Source organism: Choloepus didactylus, chromosome 7, assembly GCF_015220235.1.
Source record: "Choloepus didactylus isolate mChoDid1 chromosome 7, mChoDid1.pri, whole genome shotgun sequence".
In the NCBI taxonomy this organism is placed as follows: domain Eukaryota; kingdom Metazoa; phylum Chordata; class Mammalia; order Pilosa; family Megalonychidae; genus Choloepus; species Choloepus didactylus.
The window spans coordinates 119,540,255-119,554,335 of record NC_051313.1 but is presented as its reverse complement, the minus strand read 5'-3'; the positions used below and the strand labels follow the sequence as shown (position 1 = coordinate 119,554,335).

The window sequence follows — 14,081 nt, the reverse complement described above, 5'->3', positions numbered from 1 at the left end:
ATTCCTGTATCTACCCATCCCACTCAGTTTTCCCTATTATTAATCCTTTGCGCTAATGTGATACTTTTGCTACAACTAATGAAACAATATTATTTCAATTATCCTAGTAACTGTAGTCCATAGTTTCTATTTGTGCTAGCTGTATTGCACAGTTCTACGGCTTTTAAAAAATTTTATTCTGATAACATATATACAACTTAAAATTTCCCATTTTAACCACTTTCAAATATACAATTCAGGGGTTGTTCATTACATTCACAATGTTGTGCTACCATCCCCACCATCATTAGCAAAACTTTTCCATTGTCCCAAATAAAACTTTGTACCAATTAAGTATTAACTCCTCACTCCCTACCCCCACTGTGGATCCTGGTAAATTGTACTCTATGACTCTATGGATTTGAATATTCTAATTATTTCATATTAGTGAGATCATATGATACTTGTCCTTTTGTATCTGGCTTATTTCACTCAGCATAATGTCTTCACAGTTCATCCATGTTGTCGAATGTATCAGAACTCATTCCTTTTTAGGACTGAATAATATTCTATTGTGTGTATATATCACATTTTGTTTATCCATTCATCTGTTGACAGACACTTGGGTTATTTCCATCTTTTGGCAATTGTGAATAATGTTGCTATAAACATCAGTGTGCAAATATCTGTTCTAGTCCCTGCTTTCAATTCTTGTGGGTATATACGTAGAAGTGTGATTGCTGTGTCATATGGTAATTCTATACTTCAGTTTCTGGGGAACTGCCAAACTATCTTTTACAGCAACTGCACCGTTTTCCATTCCTACCAACAATGAACGAGTATTCCTATCTCCCTACATCTCTCCAACACTTGTTATTTTCCGTTTTTAAAATGGTAGCTGTTCTAATGGATGTGGAATAGTTCTGATTTGCATTTCCTAGTGGGTAATGATGTTGAACATTTTTTCATATGCTTATTGGTCATTTGCATATCTTCTTTGGCAAATCATCTATTTTAACCTTTTGCCCATTTAAAAATTGGATTGGTTATCTTTTTGTGGTGGTGTAGGATTTCTTTATATAGTCTATATATATCCCAAATATTTTCTCCCATTCTGTAGGTTGTCTTCTTACTTTTATAATAAAGTCCTTTGATGCACAAAAGATTTTACTTTGATTAGGTCTTTTCATTTTTTCTTTTGTTGCTTGTGCTTTTGGTAGTAAAATCTAAGGGCCTAACACAAGGCCCTGAAGACTATTTGCCTAAGTTTTCCTCTAACAGTTTTGTAATTTTGTTTCTTATTTTTAAGTCTTTGATCCATTTTGAGTTAATTTTTGTATATTGTGTGAAGTAGGGATCCACCTTCCTTCTCTGGCAAATGGATTGCGGTCGCAGTTGATTTGTCTGGGGGGGGGCGGCCGGTTGCTGAACCCTCGGCTCTCGGCGTTGCTCGGAGGGTACCGGCGGCGGGGGCTCTTTCCCGGAGGCGAGGGCGAGGCGGGGGACTGGGCCCGGTCCCCGGCGGAGGCGTGCAAGGTGTGGAGGGCGGCGAGAAGGGAAAGACAAGACACTCTTCCTCCAGTAGGGGTAGAACAAAAGGGGGCTTTATTCAGGGGGGTAAAGCCAAGAGCGTTTATTAGGGGTGAGCACAGGTTATATAGGCTGGCATAGAGGGCGGGGGTTGTTACAAGCCAATGCTGAGGGGATAAAGGCTAGGATTGGTTCTGAGAGGGTGCGGAGGTTAGGATTGGTTCTAAGAGGGCACGGAGGTTGTTTGAAAAGGGGCGGGAGTTGCTTTGGCAACGGTGTCTGGCAACAATGTATGCGCACTGGTGGTGATGGGAGTTGCACTGGCAACGGGGAGTGTCCGGGCAAGATAAGGGGGTGGGGAAAAGGCGGTTCCCTCCGGCAAGCCTCCCCTAACGGTGGTATTTTGGGTGAGGAAATGGGGCCTGCCTCCGGCCTCACTTTCTCAGGCCTGGGGGGCAGTGGAGGGCGCTGTCGCCCGTGCCCACCACCCTCCCCAGGGGCTGATCAGGTCCCCCAGCCCAGGCCCGCCAAGTCGAAGCACGTAATCAGTGTCCCGCAATGGATATCCAGTTTTCCCAGCACTATTTGTTGAAGAGGCTGTTCTTTCCTCATTGAGTGGACTTGGCACCCTGATCAAAAAATAATTTGCCATAGATGTGAGGGTTTTATTTTGAACCCTCAATTCAATTCCATTTTTCTATATGTCTGTCTTTATGCTAGTATCACACTTTGGTTATTGTAGCTTTGTATAAGTTTTAAAATCAGGAATTTTGAGTCCTTCAAATTCATTTTTCTTTTTCAGTATTGTTTTGGCTATTCTGGGTCCCTCACCATTTCATATACATTTGATGATTGACTTTTCCATTTCTGCAAAGAGGGCTGTTGGGATTTTGATTGGGATTACATTGAATCTATAAATTGCTTCTGGTAGAATTGATATCTTAACAATATTTAGTCTTCTGATTCATGAACATGGAATGCCCACTTATTTAGTTCCACTTTGATTTCTGTCAGCAGTGTTTAAAAGTTTTGTATGTACTTTATGTCCTTGATTAAATTTATTCCTAAATATTTAATTCTTTTAGTTGCTAACTTAGAAAGGTTTTTTGCTCTTGATTTCATCTTCAGATTATTTATTACTGATGTGTAGAAACACTACTGATTTTTTGCATGGTGATCTTGTACTCCACCATTTGGCTGAATTTGTTTATTAGCTCTAGTAGCTTTCTTGTGGATTCTTTGGGATTTTCTATATATAGGAGCATGTTGTCTGTAAATATAACTTTACTTTTCCTATATAGTTTCAATGCTTTTTTTCTTTCTTGCCCAGTTGTTCTGGCTGTAATGTCTAGTATAGTTTGACTAAAAGTGGTGACACTGGGCATCCTTCTCTTCATCCTGATCCTAGGGGGAAAACTTTCAGTCTTTACCAGTGAGTATGATGTTGGTAGTGGGTTTTTCTTATATGCCTTTTATCATTCTGAGGAAGTTTCCTTTTGTGATGGTGAGGAGGCTTTATGGACCCCAGAAAATTATGCTTAAAATTAATCCATTCCTGTGGGTATGAACACATTGTAAATAGGATCTTTTGGTAAGTAGGATCTGAACTTAAGTTGAGATGTGACCCACCTCATTCAGGGTGGGTCTTAATCCTCTTACTGGAGTTCTTTATAAAAGGATGAAATTCAGACACAGAGAGAAAGACCCAGAAGACAGAGAAAGACACACAAGCTGAGAGAGAAAGCCACAGAAACAGAAAGGAATCCCCTGAAGCCAGAAGCTGGAAGCAATGAAATTGTAAGAGAAGGGAAAGACCAGCAGACACCGCCCTGTGCCTTGCCTTGTGACAGAGGCATCCTGGATCACTGGTAGCCTGTCTTCTAGAAGATGGTATCATCTTGATGATGCCTAGATTTGGACATTTTCATGGCCTCAGAACTGTAAGCTTGTAAGCTAATAAATCTCCATTGTTAAAAGCCAGCCCATTTCTGGTATATTGCATTTCAGCAGCATTAGCAAATGAAAACACCTTATACTCATAGTTTTCTGAGTATTTTTATCAAGAAGTGTTGTTGGATTTTGTCAAATGCCTTTTCTGCATCAGTTGAGATCTTGTGGTTTCTTTCCTTTTGTTCTATTAATATGGTATATTATGTTAATTGATTTTCTCACTTGATCATGGTATATACTTTGTTTAATGTGCTGTTTGATTTGGTTTGCAAATGTTTTATTGAAGATTTTGCATCTATATTCACAAGGGATATTAATCTGTAATTTTCTTTTTTTGTAGTATCTTTATCTGGTTTTGGTATGAGGGTGATGTTGGCTTCATAGGATGAGTTAGGCCAATGTTCCCACCTTTTCATTTTTTTGGAAGAGTCTGAGCAGGACTGGTATTAATTCTTGGAATGATTGGTAGAATTCACCTGTGAAGCCATCTGGTCCTGGGCTTTTCTTTATTGGGAGGTTTTTGGTGACTGATTCAGTCTTGTAGTTGGTCTGTTGAGGTCTTCTATTTTTTCTAGAGTCAGTGTAGGTGGTTCATGTATTTCTAGAAATTTTTCCATTTCATCCAGGTTGTCTAATTTGTTGGCATACAGTTGTTAATAGTGTCCTCTTATTATCCTTTTTATTTCTTTGGGATCAATTGTAATGTCCCCCCTCTCATTTCTGATTTTGTTTAATTGCATCTTCTCTCTTTTTTTCTTTGTCAGTCTAGCTAAGGTTTGTTGATATTATTAACATTTTTTGATAATTCTCTCTATTTTTTATTCTCATATTCATTTATTTCTGCTCTAATATTTGTTATTTCTTTCCTTTTGCCTGCTTTGGGAGTAGTTTGCTATTCCTTTTCTAGTTCTTCAAGTTATGCAGTTAGGTCTTTGATTTTAGCTCTTCTTTTTTAATATAAGTATTTAGGGCTATAAATTTCCCTCTCAGCACTGCCTTTGCTGCATCCCATAAGTTTTGATATGTTGTGTTCTCATTTTCATCTGCCTCAAGATATTTACTGATTTCCCTTGTAATTTCTTGTTTGACCAACTGATTGTTTATGAGTGGACTATTTAAATTCCATATATTTGTGGACTTTCCAGTTGTCTGCCTGTTATTGATTTTCAGTTCCATTCCATTACAGTCAGAGAAGATGCTTTGTAAATTTCAATCTTTTAAAATTTATTGAGATTTGTTTTGTGACCCAACATGTGCTCTATCCTGAAGAATGATTCATGTTCACTTGAGAAGAATGTGTATCCTGCTGTTTTGGGGTGCAGTGTTCTGTATGTGTCTGTTAGGTCTAGTTCATTAATCATATTATTCAAGTTCTCTGTTTCCTTATTGATTTTCTGTCTAGATGTTCTATCTGTTAATAAGAGTGATGTAGTTTATTGAAGTCTCCAATAATTATTGTAGAGGTGTGTATTTCTCCCTTCAGTTTTGCCAGTATTTACCTCATGTATTTTGGGGCATGGTGGTTAGGTGCAAATGTTTATGACTGTTATTTCTTCTTGGTGGATTGCCCCTTTTATTGATATGTAATATCCTTCTTTGTCTCTTGTAACAACGTTTACTTAAAAGTCTATTTTTTTCGAATATTAGTGTAGCTACTCAAACTCTTTTTGGTTACTATTTCCTTGGGATATCTTTTTCCAACCTTTCACTTTCACACCATTGGTGTCTTTGTGTCTAAGATGAGTCACTTATAAACAACATATAGTTGGATCATGCTTTTTTATCCATTCTGCCAATCTGTATCTTTTGATTGGGGAGTTTAATCCATTCACATTCAGTGTTACCAGAAAGGGAGTACTTACTTCAACCATTTTGTCCTTTGGTTTTTATGTGTTATATCTTTTTTTTTTCTCTCTCTTTTCCTTTATTGCAACCTCCTTTTCTGTATAGTTGATCTTTTGTGATGTATCTGACTGATCCCTTTCTCATTTCTGTTTTTGTATATTTTTAAATACTTTGTTTGTGGTTACCCTGCAGTTAATAGTACACAACCTACATCTATAACCTACTAATTTGAAAAGATACCACCTTAGCTTCATAGCATACACAGTCTTTGCTCCCATATCCTTCTGTTTCTCTTCTTTTTATTGTTTTTGTTCCACTTTACCACTTTATATTTTGTGTGCCCATTATCAGGAAATATGCCTTTTTCTTGTTCAATTGTTTCCTGACTCTTATAGGAATTAAAGAGTAGAGTTGTATATTGAGGATACAATACTATTGTGTTTTGCATTTTCCCTTTTAGTTACCTTTACTGAAAATCATCATTTCTTCACACTACTCCAAGCCACTCTCTCCTGTCTTTTCCTTTCAACCCGCAGGAATCCCTTTAGTAATACTAGTAGGGCAGGTCTTTTGTTGAACTCCCTCAGTTTCTGTTTATCTGTGATTATTTTAAACTCTCCCTCATTTTTGAAGGACAGTTTTCGCAAATAGAGAATTCATGGCTGGCAGTTTTCTCTTTCAGTACCTTAAATATATCATACCACTGTCTTTGCCTCCATAGTTTCTGATGAGATATTGGAACTAAGTATTATCAAGGATCCCTTGTATGTGACCAATTGCTTTTCTCTTGCTGCTTTCAAAATTCTGTCTTTATCTTTGGCATCTAACATTCTGATTAGTATGTGTCTCAGAGTAGGTCTATAAGGATTTTTTTCTGTTTAGGGTATATTGCACTTCTTGGATATGTGTATTTATGTCTTTATAAGAGTTAGGAAATTTTAGGCCATTATTCTCTCAAATATTCTTTCTGCTCCTTTTCCCTTCTCTTCTTCTTGGACACCCACAATGTGTTATATTTGTTTGTTCCATGCTATCACTCAAATCCCTGAGACACTGCTCAATTTTAAAAACTATTTTCTCTATCTGTTCTTCTGACTTTGTGATTTTGATTGTTTTGTCTTCTAGATCACTGGTTCTTTCTTCAGCCTGTTTCAAATCTGCTGTTGTATGCTTCTAGTGTGTTTTTTTAAAATGCAGTTTTATTGAGATATATTCACACATCATACAAGCCATCTGAAGTATACAATCACTGGCTCACAGTATCATCACATAGTTGTGCATAGAACCCAATGATCTATTTTAGAACATTTTCATTACTCCAGAAAAGAAATAAAAAGAAAAAGAAAAAATCTAGTGTATTTTTAATCTCTATACATAACAGAGATATACATAACATTTATACATAACACTGATAACATTCAAAGTATGATTTAACAAGTAGTTAGAGAGAAAATTTCAAAGAATGTCATGGGTCACAGATCCACAACTTCAGCTATTTCCATTATTGTAAAATATAACATACATACAGGTGTTAACTTTCAATGTACAGCTCAACAAGCAGTTATATAGGTAATTTCAAAAATTGTTATGAATTAACAGTTACACAGTTTCAGTTCTTTCCTTATCATGCAATACAGGGAACAGACAGAGAGGTGAAGACTTTCAAAGCACAATTCAATAAGTAACTATAGAGCAAATTTCAAAGGAAATTTATAGGTTACAGTTCCTTTTTATGTTCACATTGTCTTCTTAATATCCTTTATCTCTTTGTGCATGTTTTCCTTCATCTCCTTGAATTGATTTTGGAGGTTTGTTTAAACTTCTTTGATTAGTTGTTCCTAATTCTGTGTCTCCTTGTAAGTTTTAATTTGTTCCCTAACTGAACCATATCTTCCTGTTTCTTAGTATGGCTTGTAATTTTTTGCTTATATCTAGGCATCTCATTATCTTGATAAGTTATCTCTAAAGGTCAGTTTCTTCCTCTTGTCTAGGATTCTATTGTTGATTGGCTTTAAGTTAAGGCTCTTGTTTGATGCTTGGTCCAACTTATCCTAGGCCTTTAGAATAGCCCAAGTTTAACTGATCAGATTTTCTCAGTTCTTCTTCATCTGATTCTTGCCCTGGATATGTGGTACAGTTTTTAAGGTTGCATTTTTTGTGCAGTTGTTTCACTTCCAGAAGAAAGCTTCTTTTCCTCTGTTCCTTTTCTGGGGATCTTAATCTGTTCTGTTTGTTTCTGTGCAAAATTTTCTTCCTAGATTCTATGATTTGTTTAAATTCTTCCCTTCGCTCAGTGCCTTGTTTTCTTTACACTTTTCAGTTCTGAGACCCTCCTGTCTTTTCTCTCTGTGAGGCTTATCTGCCTCTGGTTTCTTCCCTGTTAGGGTATCCCACCCCAGGGAGCCAGATGGGGTCAATTCAGAAAGGTAGGTCACTCCAGAAAAGTCTGTTTTGTGTTTTGGTGGTTCAGCTGACAGTTGCTGGATTGAGTGTGCCTCTTGCAGCTGCATTTCTAGCATGGTCTCTCTCTCTCTCTCCCTCTCCCCCTCCCCCCACCCCCAGGGGCCTTTTGTATGCAGCGCTCCCCAGTGGCTTCTGTTCTGCCCTGGGTCTCTGTGGACTTGGATCCCTGCACCTTGATATGCGTGGGGTTCTAACTCATTGCTGTGAAAGCCTCTATAGTCTGTGCCCCTGGTGGGAAATGGGGAGAATCTGGGCTGCTGCCTCTGGGCAACTCCTAACCTGTACAGGACCGACAGATGGGGAGGGAAGGGGACCCGTGGATATGGGATGGAAGTTTCCTATCTGATTTTTTTCTTTGATTCAGCCTTTGTAGAGTCCTTCTCCAGTCTCTACCATCCTCCAGAGTTCTAAGCAAGTGGGATTTGTCTTTATTCACTGAATGTCTGGGGAGGATTTTCCCAGGGGATGTCTTATATCACCATGTTGTTGATGTCATTTTCATCCTTTAGTTCTTTCTCTGTGTTTTCCTTTATCTCCTTGTGCACATTGAGGATCATTTTTTAAAAAGTCTTTGTCTAGTATGTTCAAAGTCTTGTGCTCTTAGTTGATAGTTTATTATGATTTTTAATTGGCATTTTCTTGATTATTAATGAGGCTGAGCACATTTTTACATATATAATGACCATTTTAAAACTTTAATAAAAAGTATTGCATATTTTATTATTATTTGTAAAATGTGTGCTACACATCCTTTATATCAATACAATTTATTAAAAATACATACACACATACACTTTCTTTTCTGGAGGGCCAGTTGTTACCCATTTACTAGCATACCATTGGTCGACCCCAATTATGATTCCTATCAGAAGTGCATAAGTATTTCAATTTTCCATAACCTTGTCAATACTTGGCTCTATCCAGTTTTTTTCAGTTTTTGCCAAAAGCTCTAAAGTGATATCTCAATGTGTTTTTATTCCTTGCTGGCTGATTTTTTTCTTACACTTAATATTTTGAAATAATTTTTGATATACATAGGGTTGCAAAGAAAGTACAGAGAATTCTTGTATACACTTTACCTGGCTTCCTCTCATGTTAACATCTTATATAAATTGGCCTTCCTTCTGAAGTGCCTGTTAAGCATTTTGTACATTTATTTCCTATTGGGTTGTCTGTCTTTCTCTAATTGACTTGTAGGCACTCCTTATATATATTCTGATCTCATTTTTTTTTTGTTTTTGTTTTTTTTTTTTTTTAATCTGTCTTTTATATATACTTTTCTACTGGGTGCTTGCCTTTTCAATCTCTTAATGTTGACTTTTGATGAAGAAAAGTTTTTAATTATGAACTTTTTCACATTTATCCCATCATTTTTTTATACTAAATGAATTTTGGGTCTTTTAAAAGAAATTTCTGTACCCTAAATCTGTGATCATATATTTCTATATTATTTTCTCAAAACTCTATTCTTTTGCCTTTCACATCTAAGTGTAAAATTCACTGGAATTGAAACTTGAGTATAGTATGAAGTAGGTGTACATTCTTTCATTTTTTCTTCTGTATGGATATCCATTTATCTCATGACTATTTCTACTATTTATGGTAGTTATAATACTTTATTATCTGAACTTTTTGAAGTCTGTCTTCCTAAATGGTAGATATGTCTAATGATAGTCTTTCTCTTTCCTCTTATTTAAAAAATCTAAGGTCATATGATCTCTTTTTCACATGCTCATCATTTCACTTACTAGTACACGTCCTCCTAGTTTCTCTGGAAACTAGTTGGAATGAAGTCCAGAGAAGCATTTATTTAACTTCTTCTCCCACTTGGAAATTATATCGTCAGTTTATTTTCTTTAAACTTTGCTTTTTAGATTTTATTCCCCGCCACTTCTCTGCTACCGCCACTACTATTTCTACTGCTGGTGCTGCCACTCATGTCACTACTACCACCACCTTTTATTGATACTCATTTCCTTCTCTCTTTTCTGTTTTTGTCATTATTATGTGTCAATATGGAGGATCTTACATACAGCCATTCTTTTATTCCCTATTTGTTGTTCAATCTTCCAACAACATATAGGATACTAGGCATTAGATGTGTTTATTGTTCTCATAATTTCCTTTTGTTTAAAAAAAGAGTTATTTACCTTAACCTCTGCCTGGATCCTGATTCTGCTTTATTTCCTTAAATACTTTGGTGCATGTTTCTTCTCAGTACAAACACTAATTTATTATTGTCAAGGCAGTTGATATTGTTATTCTTAATACATTGTTCCTGTAAATCAGTGTAATTAAACTTCAAGGACATTTTCAATACATCAATAAAATGTTTAATTTTTGTGTAGTTGTAAATGAAAATATCCAGAGTGAGTAAAATCCTTTATCACACATATAATACATCAGTATACTTTATAGCTACCACACAGAAAAGTAACTTACCGGTAGGTGGTACAGTACCATCTGAAATAAAAACATAAAAACATACTTTCAGTTGATCTTTATGCATACATCATAATCTCTTTCAATAATCTTTTCCATGATGGCACAGGAAAATGATACTGACAAACCGCTAAAATATTTATATCATTCACTTAGAAACTATTGCCCTAGGTTAAGGGAGTGCTTGATGCTGGGTACCTGACCTGCAGTCCAAGGACTGGAAGGGATCTTCTGTATGTCCTCTGTAACATCTGTACCAAGTGAGAAGTCTATGCTGGTGACTGAAGTGAAAGCTTATTATTTGCCCCTAGCAATGACTGTTATTCTTAAATAGAACTGAGAGGTACATAAGTCATTCATATACATTAAAAATTTTTTCTTTACAGAAAATTTAACATAGTACAGTGGCAAAAACTTATTTAAGCTTGGTTGCTTTTATTTATTTATTTATTTATTTTCACTTTACTGTCTCTTTTCCTATTCTTTTCTCTGCCTTCTCTTCCAACTGTACTTTGTTGGTTTGGAAATTCCTTCTCCTTTTTTTTGTTGATAGGTTTTTTTTTTTTGTTAAGCTTATAATTCTTTTTGTTAATCAGTGTTTTTTTTTTTTTTTTAAACCCATCTAAAATTCATTAGTTACTTAAGAGAAGGGCTATTATTTAGAATGGAAGTCATGAAATGGAATATGAAAAACATATTATTCTACAGATATAGAATTGAAAACAATCAATGAGGGACTTTTTTGGACCCAATACTTGATAAATAGGTAAAAAACCTTTTAATAGATACTGCAGATTCTGATTCCAAAAAGTTAACCAAAAAATAATGTCAGTTTCTCAACCCAAAACAAGATTATCATTTGTTGTAACAAGGATATACCAGAACATGGAAATCTAAGGAGTAATTCTAATTAGTTAAATAGCTGCTGTAGGAATTTATAATTCCTGTAATTGTAATTACTGTACTTCCATAAAAATTTCAAATTGTATATTTAATTGGTTGAGTAATCAAAGATTAGAGGAAGGGCTTAAATATCAGTTGACAGTCAATAATTTAAAAAATTGCCTTGCTTTTTTACCTTACAAAACACTATAAGCTTTTCAGAGTTTACAAAGACATGATTTTTCCCTATTTTGATCATGACGTACATATAAGTTTAATTTTTTTCACTTTTCATTACATTGTGGAGTCTAGATTTAACTAGTTAACTAAATTTACCTATCCTCACAGTTGTCACTGCTAATTACGATATAATATTTTGTATTAATCAACCGCACTCTGCCTAGCTATTCTTTCAGAGTTGTGTGTTTGGGCTTTTTTCTACATTTTATTACAGTATGTAGCATTTTCTCCTAGAAACATGTGATTGTAACTATTTTTTTAAAACTCCACAAACATTGACAATGCTTTTTTAATTTTTTATGATAGTTCTTAAGATGTATTTTTAATTTTTATTTCCTTAATAATAATTTAGCTTGATATTTTTATCTCTGTTGGCATTTCCTGTTGTATGAATTAATTATATATATATTTGACAGTTTTTCTATAGAAAGCTAAGTATGGATTTACATCAATTATACAAGCATGTTATGGCTCAAATATGTTACACCATATCAATCACATTTTAAAAATTGGATTAGTTTTTTTTTTAAGAAGTAGAAATAATGATATCCAATAATTGTTGAGTGCTACTATGTAATATCCATTATCTCATTTATTTTTCTAAATATTCATTTTCTTCTGTTAATTTCTTTTTTTAAATTCATTTTATTGAGATATATTCACATACCATGCAGTCATACAAAACAAAGCGTATATTCGATTGTTCACAGTACCATTACATAGTTGTGCACTCATCACCAAAATCAGTCCCTGACACCTTCGTTACCACACACACAAAAATAACAAGAATAATAATTAAAGTGAAAAAGAGCGATTAAAGTAAAAAAGAACACTGGGTGCCTTTGTTTGTTTGTTTGTTTTTTTCCTTCCCCCATTTTTCTACTCATCCATCCATAAACTAGACAAAGGGGAGTGTCGTCCATATGGCTTTCCCAATCCCATTGTCACCCCTCATAAGCTACATTTTTATACAATCGTCTTCAGGATTCATGGGTTCTGGGGTGTAGTTTGATAGTTTCAGGTATTTACTGCTAGCTACTCCAATTCACTAGAACCTAAAAAGGGTTGTCCATATTGTGCGTAAAAGTGCCCACCAGAGTGACCTCTTGGTTCTTTTGGAATCTCTCTGCCACTGTAGCTTATTTCATTTCCTTTCACGTCCCCCTTTTGGTCAAGAAGATGTTCTCCATCCCATGATGGTGGGTCTACATGCCTCCCCAGGAGTCATATTCCATGTTGCCAGGGAGATTCACTCCCCTGGGTGTCTGATTCTACGTAGGGGGGAGGTCAGTGATTTCACCTGCCAAGTTGGCTTAGCTAGAGAGAGAGGGCCACATCTGAGCAACAAAGCGGTATTCAGGAGGAGGCTCTTAGGCACAATTATAGGGAGGCCTAGCCTCTCCTTTGCAGCAACGGTCTTCCCAAGGGCAAGTCCTGTGGTAGGGGGCTCAACCCATCAAACCACTAGTCCCCTATGTCTGTGAGCACATCAGCAACCATTGAGGTGGGGAAGCCCAACACCTCTGCATTCTCCACCAGCTGCTGAAGGGGGCTCTGTATATATATTTTTTAAATCAACTATATAAAAAAATACAATAAAAAAACATTTCAAACAAACCATAAGAAGGGTGTAAGAAAAAGACAACTAACCTAAGATAACTACTTTACTTCCAACATGTTTCTACTTTACCCCAAGAAAGTAACCTAATATAGCAACATTTCTATGAACTTGTTCCTACTATACCCATCAGAAATTAATAGACCATAGTCTTTCCTGGGCATTCCCAGAACATTAAATTTACCCATGACAGCTTATCTGTTCTTATTGGGTTATCATTCCCCCTTCCTCAATTGCTCTCTATCACTAGTTCCCCTATATTCTACATTATAAACCATTTGTTTTACATTTTTCAATGTTCACATTAGTGGTAGCATATAATATTTCTCTTTTTCCTTGTTTTTCTTTTTTTTTTTTTAACTTTCCCTTCTTTTTTAAATCAACTGTATGAAAAAAAAGTTAAAAAGAAAACAAACATACAATAAAAGAACATTTCAAAGAGACCATAACAAGGGAGTAAGAAAAAGACAACTAACCTAAGATAACTGCTTAACTTCCAACATGTTCCTACTTTACCCCAAGAAAGTTACCTAATATAGCAACATTTCTGTGAACTTGTTCCTACTATATCCATCAGAAATTAATAGACCATAGTCTTTCCTGGGCATTCCCAGAACATTAAATTTACCCATGATAGCTTATCTGTTCTTATTGGGTTATCATTCCCCCTTCCTCAATTGCTCTCTATCACTAGTTCCCCTATATTCTACATTATAAACCATTTGTTTTACATTTTTCAATGTTCACATTAGTGGTAGCATATAATATTTCTCTTTTTGTGCCTGGCTTATTTCGCTTAGCATTATGTCTTCAAGGTTCATCCATGTTGTCATATGTTTCACGAGATCGTTCTTCTTACTGCCGTGTAGTATTCCATCGTGTGTATATACCACATTTTATTTATCCACTCATCTGTTGAAGGACATTTGGGTTGTTTCCATCTCTTGGCAATTGTGAATAATGCTGCTATGAACATTGGCGTGCAGATATCTGTTCGTGTCACTGCTTTCCGATCTTCTGGGTATATACCGAGAAGTGCAATCGCTGGATCGAATGGTAACTCTATATCTAGTTTTCTAAGGAACTGCCAGACTGACTTCCAGAGTGGCTGAACCATTATACAGTCCCACCA

General features: G+C 35.7%; 1 protein-coding gene across 1 annotated transcript in view; it reads right to left on the bottom strand.

The window, feature by feature from the left end:
- Positions 1-10,224, bottom strand: part of LOC119539878 (spore wall protein 2-like) — a 58,948-nt gene extending 48,724 nt beyond the window's left edge. Inside the window, exon 1 of the mRNA XM_037843724.1 lies at positions 10,210-10,224. The gene's annotated coding sequence lies outside the window, so the exon portion shown is untranslated. The remainder of the gene's footprint in view (positions 1-10,209) is intronic.
- Positions 10,225-14,081: the final 3,857 nt, after the last annotated feature.